Genomic DNA, 12,432 nt, shown 5'->3' with positions numbered 1-12,432 from the left:
TAATTCACGAATGCGCGTAGCGCATGAGTTAATTATCAGTGTTGTTCGGTCACGAGTTGAATATTTTTCGATATTTGAATTCTTTGATTAGTTATTCTTTTTATTACATTGGCTTTTTTTTATGAAATTAAAGTAGAAAATGTAAGGAACTATATCTTTTTCTACGCATTCACACTTTGTTTTGGTCCGACGTTATCGACGTCTTGACAACGCCTATGGTTGTATGATGTTACAGGAGTGAAATAACATTTATTTCACATGTGAAATTATCGGTTTTTATTTCACTGGGAAATCTATGTAATTCATTGCAACCAATGTAATAAAATAAATTATTATATACTTAGTAGTAAATACAGATAAATTGTATGTGTAATACAATCAATGGCAAGCGTGCTGTATCAGCCACCCGTGATGATATCGATATCAGCACGGTTGCAAAAGCTTTATCACACCTTTAATCTGTATGACGTCACGTCATCGATTGCATCACTGTTGCAAAGGCTTTATCAAATCCCTAATCTATATGACGTCATGTCAAACCTATAATCTGTATGACGTCATTTCAAACCTATAATCTGTATGACGTCATTTCAAACCTCCTTATCTGTATGACGTCATGTCACATTAAAAAACATCTACTTGAGGTATATGTATATCTCACAAACATGTTTAACCCCGCAGCATTTTTGCGCCTGTCCCAAGTCAGGAGCCTCTGGCCTTTGTTAGTCTTGTATTATTTTAATTTTAGTTTCTTGTGTACAATTTGGAAATTAGTATGGCGTTCATTATCACTGAACTAGTATATATTTGTTTAGGGGCCAGTTGAAGGACGCCTCCGGGTGCGGGAATATCTCGCTACATTGAAGACCTGTTGGTGACCTTCTGCTGTTGTTTTTTTCTATGGTCGGGTTGTTGTCTCTTTGGCACATTCCCTATTTCCATTCTCAATTCAATATAATAAAGTGTATATGATATGGCTTTTTCAATATCACAAACCGTATCAACCCTCAACCAATATAATTCCTCGAGCAGAGCTCTTGGGATTATATTGGTGTCTCGGGTTGATACGGATGCGATATTGAAAAAGCCATATAATATTCTCTATTTAAACGATACTTTCGAAGTATTATGTCAAAATGTTTCATCATGTTCATTGTTAATGTTGATGACCATTTTATTATTTCGTTTTTCTATGTACGCTATTTAAGACTTATGCAATTTGTCTTAAAGTGAAAGAACAGGAAAATTTATGTGACGTATGCACTTTGTATCCAGAAGAACATTACAAGGAAACGTAACAAATTCATCATTATTATTCTATTGTGTATCGAGACAAAATGCCTCTTTTCATACGCTATCTTGTCTAATAGTACAGCAGATGAGGTAAAGGTTTCAATAATTGCAGAGGAACACGAAAAGGGTACAGTGTAATGTGAACCTACTATGAGCTATTGGAACTGTACGGCTGACTTGTTTAGAACTTGTTATTTTGTTTTATTTGCTTTTAAACGAAATAAAGTCGCACTAAGAACTAAGACCGAGTTGAGTTTACTGGATGAACGTTTTACAAACGGACTTTGTCTATTTGCACACGTACATTTAAGTGACGCCCGACCACACCACGATATAGTGCGATCCTAATACGTTCTAAGTACGGCAATTCCTTTCGCAGTACGGCCATGAAGCATTAAGTACGTTGCAAATCCATCTTATATGTAGAACCCATAACATTATATGTGATACTTACAACATTATATGTTGTAAGAACCACATAAAATGTTGTAAGTAACACATATTATTTTTATAGTACAACATATAATGTTATAGGTAACAAATATAATGTTCTTCGTGCCACAATTAATTTTGTTAGTACTACATTTCATCATTTTATGTTGAGTAGTGTTGTTAGTACGATAATGTAATATCTGAGTGAAAAAGTACGTCTCAAAAAGAAGAGTATGTACAGGATCAAAGGTGCATTCGCAGACAAGTGTTAGTTAAACAATGATATTTTTCCTCTAAACAGGATGTGACGTACTACGTTTTTGGTTTTATAACACCTTAAGATGATATGAGTGTCTTTCGCCATCTTGGGTTGTAAAAGAGCAGAACATCTTAGATCAAGATTTGCAATCAAGTCAGCAAAGGGAGTAGGTCCAGTAAGACCCCTTTTTGGTCCCAAAATATAGCAGTTTAACAAAATTGTTAAAATGTAAACTTTTAGCTATTTATTGGAAAGTAGAATACGTCTATAACATAAATATGTGCTGTTTTTGACAAGACAGTGCACATATATCATGTACTAGCATCATTAAGTCATGCTAAATTACTGAAATCTTCACAATTTAAGCAATTGAGTTAAATTTAAGACGGTTTCCATCTTTAATAAACAGAAGTAGTCACATTTGTGTTCATTCTTGATATGTAGATGTGAACTTTCCATTTCTAAGTAGCAACATTCATGCAGCACCTGCATACGGGTTATATATCTCCCAATTGATACGATATTCCCGTGCATGCAATTCCTATCATGATTTGCTTGATAGATGGTTGCTGCTCACCAGGAAGCTATCAAACCAAGAGTTCCAAATGGTGAAGTTGAAATCATCCCTTCGTAAATTTTACGGACGCCATCACGAGTTGGTTGACCGTTATGAAATAACCGTTTCACAAATGTCCCTTACGTCGTAACTACAATCCCCTTCCCTTTCATAAATGTTACCTACCGAATTAGACTATTTACCGGATTCGTTATCACATAAGCAACACGACGGGTGCCACATGTGGAGCAGGATCTGCTTACCCTTCCGGAGCACCTGAGATCACCCCTAGTTTTGTGGTGGGGTTCGTGTTGTTTATTCTTTGGTTTTCTATTTTGTGTCATGTGTGCTGTTGTTTGTTTGTCTTTTTCATTTTTAGCCATGGCGTTGTCAGTTTGTTTTAGATTTACGAGTTTGACTGTCCCTTTGATATCTTTCGTCCTTCTTTTATGGTATATTTGATAGATTTTTCATATTTAAGCTTAAATGTGAGCGTCTTGAATGACTAAATCAGTTCAAATCTTTCACATAAACTAATTGAATCGACTTAAGTAGACACTTAAGTGTTTAAAAAGTGTCCAAAATCTTTCATCAGATGAACTTGAAATTTGAGGCAAAAAACGGCCCTTACCAGACCTGCTTCTTTCACGAGGAATGCAATTAATTAAGGTGAATGAATTTTAATTTTAAAGAACAGATTTATAAGATTGTAACTAATAACTATTAATATTTTTACAAACGTAAATTATTTTTGCTTTATCTGCAATATTTTTAAATAATGCCAATTAAGGGGAGGTAACTCTGAAATGGTACATTTTCTAAAGTAAAGGAATCTTCATTTCTTTTGATATTCTTAAAGCATTTTCTTAAAGTACTAAAGTGACATTTTTCCTGTATAATCCATACACAATATGTCATTTTTTCACAACCTGAATCTTGAAAAAATGCCCGGTGACCTATTAATTTTATTAAATTTAGTAACATATCACAATATGTACTTCGTTTTTGCAAAATATGTTTAAATTCTATCATTTTTAATTTATACTCCCATACCAACTTAAGCAGAAATGTTGTACAAAGTACTTGGTCGTCGCATGTTTGGATCCTATTGAATTATTTTGTTGTTGAATAAGCATGCATCGGTGTAAAAATTAAAAAATCTTACATTTCAGTTTTCATCACAGGAGAGTCATGTAACAACGTGAGCGGATGTGTCTACACCAGATGCGTAGGCCAAAGAAATATCGCTTGTGTTACCCACTTGTGCACTTGTGTGCGTGCCCATGGTAAAGTGTTTTACTCTAAATATAGTTTAATACTTTGAAATAATATTATCTACTGCATAAAAATTGACCTTGTTTAAATAATCAACAGTGTCAAAAAATGAGTTATTTTCAATACATCCTTTACGGGTTTAAGTTTTGACACTGGCTTGTCAACTTAGGACTGAATTTACAATTTTTTAATATGCAGTAAGATAGTGTTTAATTATTTTATATAATTTGTAAACATGTTATCTTTTCTCACAACATCGACAGTGAGTGATTACGTTTTGTGAAACCCAGAATTGTGTATCTCCTCTTATATTTTACTTGTCCGCGAACTATGCCATTTTTTTGGCGAATTCAGTCACGTTCAGTTTACTTTTGATATTTTTTTTGTATTTAATCTATCAAACGTCACATATTTCGTGTTGATTCGTTTTTTTTCGGTGTTTTTTCTTCATTGTTTGATTTCTCAATGAAGAGTAATCCTGCAAGCTGATATATAGGATATCGATACACTAAGATTAAAAAATATTAAACCTTTTTAAAGATATATAAGGGTACAGCTAATAATGATGAACATAAAATGATAGGATTTGGAGGGCATTTATAATTGTGACAACCCAATAACACAAAAACAAATTAGATATCTTACAATCTTCAACTGGTGCCCATACAATATTTTGTTTGGAAAAAATACTTTTGGAGATTATTTTGATGTTAACAAATGGCGTCGAATTGTATGGCATAGTTTGTTTATGCGTGATTTACATTTTGTATGTATTTTCCCTTCTCTCCGACTGTAGGCTTTCAATATTTTACTAGCAGGAAAAAGTTCAAAATACATGGCAAACAATGGTTAGAGGGAAGATGATCCTGCAATTTAATTTCTGACAATAGACTAGGCTTTTCAGCAAAAAGTATATATTTGTTTTGTTTATTTTTTGTAGCATGTAAAGAAGACATGGCTTGAAAGATATATTGTCATCCAGAAAAAGCACATTGTATTCGTGAACGTTGTTCCTGTAGCCCACATTAGCAAAGTTTGAACCAAACTAACATCATAATATCACATTATTATAATATGGACCAAAGACATTTGTGTTTTTAAATATTGCTTATGTCATTATGTTATTATATAAAAAAAGATAGAACCTGTTAGATACTTAAAGTTCAGTTCAAAAAGAACTTCATCTTAATCTAATCCAACAAACAAGCATACACCTATGTATACTTTTTATTCATATACATGCATAACTGTATATAGAATGTATTAAAGGCAGTAGATAGTTATTTTAACAGATGAAAACTTTGAATGACACATGAAAATTCAGGTGAAATAATGACGTTGTGATTGATTAAAACCCGACATGACCACTATGGACCCGGGATTTATTCAGGAGATTATATCAAAAAAGGGGCATCATGACGTCACGTCTATTATTATTGTTATAGAATTTCATGTTTTCCTTTATATATTTTATAAAGAAGTTGAAAAGAAATTCCGTGTGCGATACGTTCGGTAAACGGTTGGCTACTGATCATCTACGGATTCATGGAGGGTTCGTAAAATCCATAGGAGATTCCTTCTATGGCCTCACGCCAAGTTTTATTCTAAAAGAAAGTCCTGTTTACTGTCTTAATCTTCAGGAATGTACTGCTTTTGAATTGATATACTCCCGTAAACTAATTATCCGACAGCTTTTCGTATGTTGTTACCTTAACCATGACACCTTATTTAAGAAATTCGGCAATCGCAAATTGTAAGTGCGAAGGGAAAACCGTAATGAATAAAGACGTACACAAATATGGAAGACACGTGGAATGTGTATAATATTATGAAACAAAAATGTTAATACATAAAATCATTTACCAACTGTTTTTATTAAGTTAAATTGACAATTGGTAAAGCATAGACCATATACAAAATACCAAATGAACAACCCTGTATGATATTAATCATTTTTTACGTAAACTTCGGCAACAAAATTCGAATAATACTAAGAAGACAAAGTTTCCGACCAACATTCAAAGAATTTAATATTTTTGATTTAATCGAGTCTGCTATGACGATATATGAATTTCTAAAACCTTTAGTATGAATCAGATGCTATATATCATGCGTACTGGAAATATTCTTTGTTGGTTTTACACTAGTGTTTTGGGGGTCCTTTTTAGCTTAATGTTCGGTGTCAGGCAACGCTCCGTTTAAAGGCCGTACGTTGAGCTATTATATTACAAATAGTGTAACACATTGTGTCTTGGATGGAAAGCAGTCTTATTACTACTTTGAAAAGTATTTTTCTAGTGAGCTTTTCGACATCGACATTAAGTTAACCAGTTTTATATATAACTATATTTAAATAACTGGTTAAAAATGTTAAACTTAATGTAATTATAAATTTTCCATATTCATTTCTTTTGGAACTTGACTTCTTTAAATTTGAAATGCATGACTTAATGTAGCATTAGCGAATAATATTATTTAATATTTTTGGTTAAAAAATTTATAAATGTATTGGCAAAAGGAAAAAAAACTGTCAACATTAAAAAGCCAAACACAGTACGTACCAGGAATTACCATTTCGGTAATTGATCACAGGCGGAAACCCAGTTGAAATAGAACAAAAGAAACGAAGTACAAACAAATATAGGTACAATATGGTGATACATTATACATGTTATAGAATGCCCATGCATTGTTACCTGTTTCTTTTGGACTTTTAGTATACTAAATTATAATCCTGGTACCTGTGATAACTATTTACACCACTGGGTCGATGCCACTGCTGGTGGACGTTTCGTCCCCGAGGGTATCACCAGCCCAGTAGTCAACACTTCGGTGTTGACATGAATATCAATAATGTGGTCATTTTAATAAATTTCCTGTCACAAAACTGTTAATTTTTCGAAAAACTAAGGATTTTCTTATCCCAGGCATAGATTACCTAAACCGTATTTGGCACAACTTTTTGGAATTTTGGATCCTCAATGCTCTTCAACTTTGTAATTGTTTGGCTTTATAACTATTTTGATATGAGCGTCACTGATGAGTCTTATGAAGACGAAACGCGCGTCTGGCGTACTAAATTATAATCCTGGTACCTTTGATAACTATTTACACCACTGGGTCGATGCCACTGCTGGTGGACGTTTCGTCCCCGAGGGTATCACCAGCCCAGTAGTCAACACTACTTATTGGTCATTCTAATCAATATATAGCTTGTTTTTAGTGTGAACGAAGGTTCTGTGTTTAAGGTCGTAATTTGACCTTGAATTATTTACTTTCTACACATTTTGACTTGGATGAACAGTTGTCTTATTGGCCAGTAATAATATTGTTTTTTTCTTTCAAAAACTACCTCTACCCATTTTCAAGAATATGCGTCATTTTTATCCAATTGGGAATTTTATGATAAACCACGAATTTGACTGGAACTTTAATTTGCAGACCCCCTTTCAAGAGGTAATCCTTCATTTGAAATAAGACCCCTTATTGCATTGTCAGTGATGATACATAAAAATAAATAGACCCCCAAATCTGCACATATGGTCATTTTAGGCATGAAAATGTTTTCCAGTTTGTATTCATGCTAAATAACTACTGAGACTGCACTGTTTGGGGAAAAACGTTGTCTTTTTGGTAATAATTGTAGGCTATTCTTTTCAAATTGGGATTCTCCATCCAGGGGTTAAAGAAAAACAACCTTTATTCTCCGGTAATTTGAGGCAAACAATATCACTGTTGGCACTCATACAACATCTTCTTCATTTTATCTACTAGCCCATTGACACAAATCGATGGTGAACTAAGTTCTTATGATGTAACCTTTTCATGAGGTGCTGCACAAATGGGACAATCATCAAAAGCATACAATTAATTCTAATGAGTTTCAACGAGATATGTCTATGACAATCGATACTATAAAATACTAATCCAGCAATCATTAATCAAAAAGACTAAGAATGTAAAAACAATAATCATCATATCTTTATCGGTCAAGTATTTTTTTTATGTCTCCTTCACCTTTTTTCCTACTAATGCGTTTCACAAATATAGGTAACTCTAAAAACATGTACATGTTTTAAATGATATCAAAATATGGTTCGAGTACCAATGTGACAACTCTCCATCCAAGTCAATAGCAAGCGTGGATGAGTATACATCCAAACACCATAATATATAATTAACAATTAAGAACAAATATATAATAAACATGCGAAAGCTATCTCACAGGTTTGAAAAATCAAAGGGCATTGTATTGTCTTTACGTCTCTCATGGATATATACTAATTTGCGTTCTTGCTTTCGTCTATTCGAGAAGTGATACTGTTATATTTTTTCTGATAGTAAAAATATGATAAAGTGCTAAAACAAAATTAAATCATATACCCAAAACGCTCGTTTTAACTTATATGGGTCAAACCTCTAATTGTTCATATTTAAAATACATTGCTTAGTAGTAATAAAAAAATATTAAATTCAATACAACGTCTAGTTTAATATTCTATAGTGTACGTGTACCACTCGAATATGCAGTCACATTCCAATAAATGTGTAGGAATGTACATAGGTGAAGTTTATGAATTTTTGGCAAAATATGGACTCCTTGGTATTTTCTATCATACAGGGTAAAATAATTTGATGCATAACACCCATTTGTCTTTTCATTTAAGATTTGTATAGCTCATAAATGTTATCTATCAAAATAAATGAGAGCAGATTCTTTATTTCGTTTCTTTCAATTTCAAAAACACAAATAATACCAATGCAAATATAAGGTTAAAGTCCGAGTAAGCCTTTTCCTGCCATTAAGAAAAATAAATATATCGTAAAAGAGCTAAATAAACTAGCTATTAATGTGTTGGGCCTATTTTGTTCCTGAACTTGTGCTTTTGTCTGAAGTTTTTGTTTTTCTTTTAAATTTCAACTCAGTACACCCTTGATAAAATTCAAGGTGATGGATTGAAAACAGTAGTTTTATGTATCCTAATCGGAAAGTGGGTTATAACGTATTTTTTTTTATTTACAAAAAAATATTTCCTGTTTTTGTACTTCGCCTAAAACTCTGGGTAGTACTGCGTCTTATAAAAAAGTCTATATATAATCTTCCTTTTTCAATTCATTGTCAATAATATACTTGTAAACATGATTACAACAGCTAAAATATGCTTTTTTGTCTGTCTGATTGGTAAGTTAAAATTATACACTAATTTTAATTATGTTTTATTCCGTATACATTTTTTGTACGTGTGCATGTCAGGTTCACAGTATTATTACGTTTAAATGATTTCAAAATTAAGACTCATAAAATTTAGACGCCAGAATTTAAACAACCCTTATTCATAAACATATCACCAACATATGTTGATCGCTATTGTAAGTTGCTATTGCTACATGTAATTATTTTACCTGTATAAAAAATGATATTAAATGAGAAAATAACAGATAAATGATGCTGATGTTATTTCCATTCGCAAAACTAACGTTCATATATTAACATTAAACACACCGCGACATCACGGTTCATGGCTGAGTTAAAGTACAAACGCCTTATTTGTAGCCTGAATTTTTAGTGTTCGCAATGTCATTAGATAATATCATATTAATTAGAAAATGAACAGTTTTCTTTGCCTTCAATCTTTAATTGTCAGAACCCGATCTCAGGTTTTCTTAAAAGAACCAGAACCTATATGAAGGTATATTTTTGTTGATCAATGATTGAATCTAGAAGCTATTCTTTAAGACATCGTTTTAACGTCATGCCGGCAGACGAATTGGACCTCGTTATTTTAGTAGAATAGATACTGTAACACGCAATACTGAATTCAAAATATGTAAAATATATCTTAATTTGAACAAATTCATCTCCCCAAAAAGACTGTTAGTGTCATTTAATAGTATCAGTTAACAATGTTTATTTCTATATAGTTATTGCTAAATGAGTAAAGAAATTTGCATGTCCCTTTCTATGTCGCATCCTTAACAACCTATCTGCCCAATAAAGTTTATTGGTCGAGGATTGATACGTGTATGATATCGAATAAAAATAAGTTAAAGTAAACTATAAGTAATTATTATACTTAAACATGCACAGGCGTCAAAACATCTGCTGCTGGTAAAATTATAGTCTCACATTATTTTTCAAAAGGATTATCACCTTAATGAACAACTAGATGCTTGAGGTGAAATCATACTAATTTTCTTTATTTTTAAAATCATTTATGTTTCAAATAAACAATAAAATCAATTTGGGATCAATTGTGATTAGTATGCATTTATATTGTTTCGAGAAAAATCCTACTATATATGTACGAAAAATCGTATCCTTTATGTAAACATAAACATTATATCCTATATTTCAGCATTTACCAAGTCTGAGTCATGCAATCACTTGTCAGAATGTGAGAACACCAACTGTGTAACACCAACACAATTAGAATGTGTTTTTCATAAATGTTGTTGTGAGAGATCTAATGGTCAGGGTAAGACTTAAAATAAATCTTTTGAGAAAAATTGGCTTAGCCAAATTATCGTATTTCCCTATTGAATTACAGTTTGTAATGATAAAATTTTATATAGCTTATTTCTAACGTTGTATGAAATTATTACATATTTCAGATGCAGGTCTCAGCTGTTGCATTATTCGTTATGATACTCAAAATCGTAGCAACGAAATAATTTTAATTTTAATCTAACAAAATATCTTTTTACATTTCATTCAACAATGATTTGGTCGAGTTTACTGCCTCTGGACGTTTCAGCTGTAGTTGAATAGAATATCATTGATATATCGTTCGGTAATCAAACTTAATCACAACCATCAAATGAATAATGATTTCATAATAACAAAATAAAACGTGCATTTGTTATAAGAAATCATTATAGATGACCGTGTCGAAAGGGACAATGAAGGCTTTTTTCTCACCTGGCTGTCGAAGTTCCTCATCATTTGTTTTGTAACTTTTACACAAACATCTTCTACTACTGAGTCGTTTGGTTACTAAACTCTGGACCAAAATCATCCTTTTGGTAATTTTAAGAAATTCATCAGTTGTTGTCACCATATCAATATAAATTGACACACAGGCTAAATCGAACAAAGAAATAAAATGACAATATATTGCTTAAATCTGATAAACCAGTATTTAAAAATAAAACCTGTATGGTCAGACATAATCAGATATTGACGATTTCCTTTTTGTCACTGAAGAAAAAGTGTCAAATGACTCCGAATATTAGTTATTGTCCCTACTATCTTAACATTTTTAAAAGTAAATGGGATGATATGCAGAACAAATATAACCAAAAAGAAAAGAAATATCATATCAATTAACGTACGCTTACCAACATGGATTTGTAGTTATGTGCTAAAACTATAGAAGATATTGGGGCAGTTGGTTGGTACATACACCAAATACGAACGACAGGAAAAATCACTGTTTTTGTTCAACGTTGTCAAAATTGTATTTTGCATTCAGAATTAATGTTTGTTGTTGTGAATTCGTTAGTAAACAGAAAGTAATTATAAACAAACGAAATGATTAAAACAAGTTCGAAAATTATATCAGTTGCCATTAATGGAATCATCAATCGACCCTTTATAACTGTAATTGCTTGGCGTGAGGATTCTTTACCTGCAACTGTAGATATATATATTTTTTTTTTCATTGAACGTATTTTATCCAATACGATGAGGTTAACTGATAACAATACAGGCGCATTGGAGCCTCAAGTTTTTTTTTTTTTTTGTAGCATGTGCAACACAAGCAGAATGTTTGGAAATATTGAGTGGAAATAGAAATGGAATACACTGTGTCGACGGGCGTTGTATTAGTTGTGATTAGACACGCAAATGGAAAGAGTACATATATATATATCATTGTAAACACATGGTAAATGTTAAATAGATTAATGTCTAATGAAATATTCATTTTAAGAAATACATGTATCATAAAACGTTATACTGACAAAAAAACACTCTCAGCTTTTAAAGTTTTTTTCTGCTTTCATTGCATATCTAACAAATATAAGAAACAAATTAAATAACTCAAACCAATTTGTTATGTATTTCTCTGATTTTTAAGGCAATAAATAAGCATTTCACGATTTACAGAATGTTTTATTTGTATAGTTGCATATCTGTTAGAATGCAGTGTGTTATATTTTACGGTTTTCATAAATTAATATAAAACACATTATACATAACAAAACAAATATAGAATTACTCCGTTGTGTATTCTCACCGACGAAAGCTTACAGTACCAATCGTTCATTTATATATAATGATAATCCAAACAATTATAATTCAATTGAATTTTCCTCAGATTGGTATATTTGTGACTTTACTTTTCATAATATGCTTTTTAGTACAATTTGTTTCATGGAGTCTGTTTACACGGAATATATATATAATATATATATGCTTTTCTATTTTATTTGAAAAGTACTGTTCGCAGTTTCCTCGCGAAGATAGACAAAGAAATCGTGTATGTTCATAGTAAATTTTATTATCTTAATCGGTAATGAACAGCGTTTGAGATTTTATTAAAATCTATCATCAATTTTACCGCAGACAGGAAATAAAATAATAAAATTCGGAAACTATTTCAGTGTGATAATAATT

General features: G+C 31.7%; 1 long non-coding RNA gene across 1 annotated transcript; it reads left to right on the top strand.

Moving 5' to 3' along the window:
- Nucleotides 1-8,935: 8,935 nt before the first annotated feature.
- Nucleotides 8,936-12,210, top strand: LOC143052509 (uncharacterized). Its single transcript, XR_012971143.1, has 3 exons — nt 8,936-8,997; nt 10,172-10,291; nt 11,562-12,210. It is a non-coding gene; the product is annotated as an uncharacterized LOC143052509 (long non-coding RNA).
- The last annotated feature ends 222 nt before the right edge of the window (nt 12,211-12,432 follow it).

Source organism: Mytilus galloprovincialis, chromosome 11, assembly GCF_965363235.1.
Source record: "Mytilus galloprovincialis chromosome 11, xbMytGall1.hap1.1, whole genome shotgun sequence".
In the NCBI taxonomy this organism is placed as follows: Eukaryota; Metazoa; Mollusca; class Bivalvia; order Mytilida; family Mytilidae; genus Mytilus; species Mytilus galloprovincialis.
The sequence above is the reverse complement of the archived record's forward strand: the minus strand, read 5'-3'. Positions and strand labels throughout refer to the sequence as shown.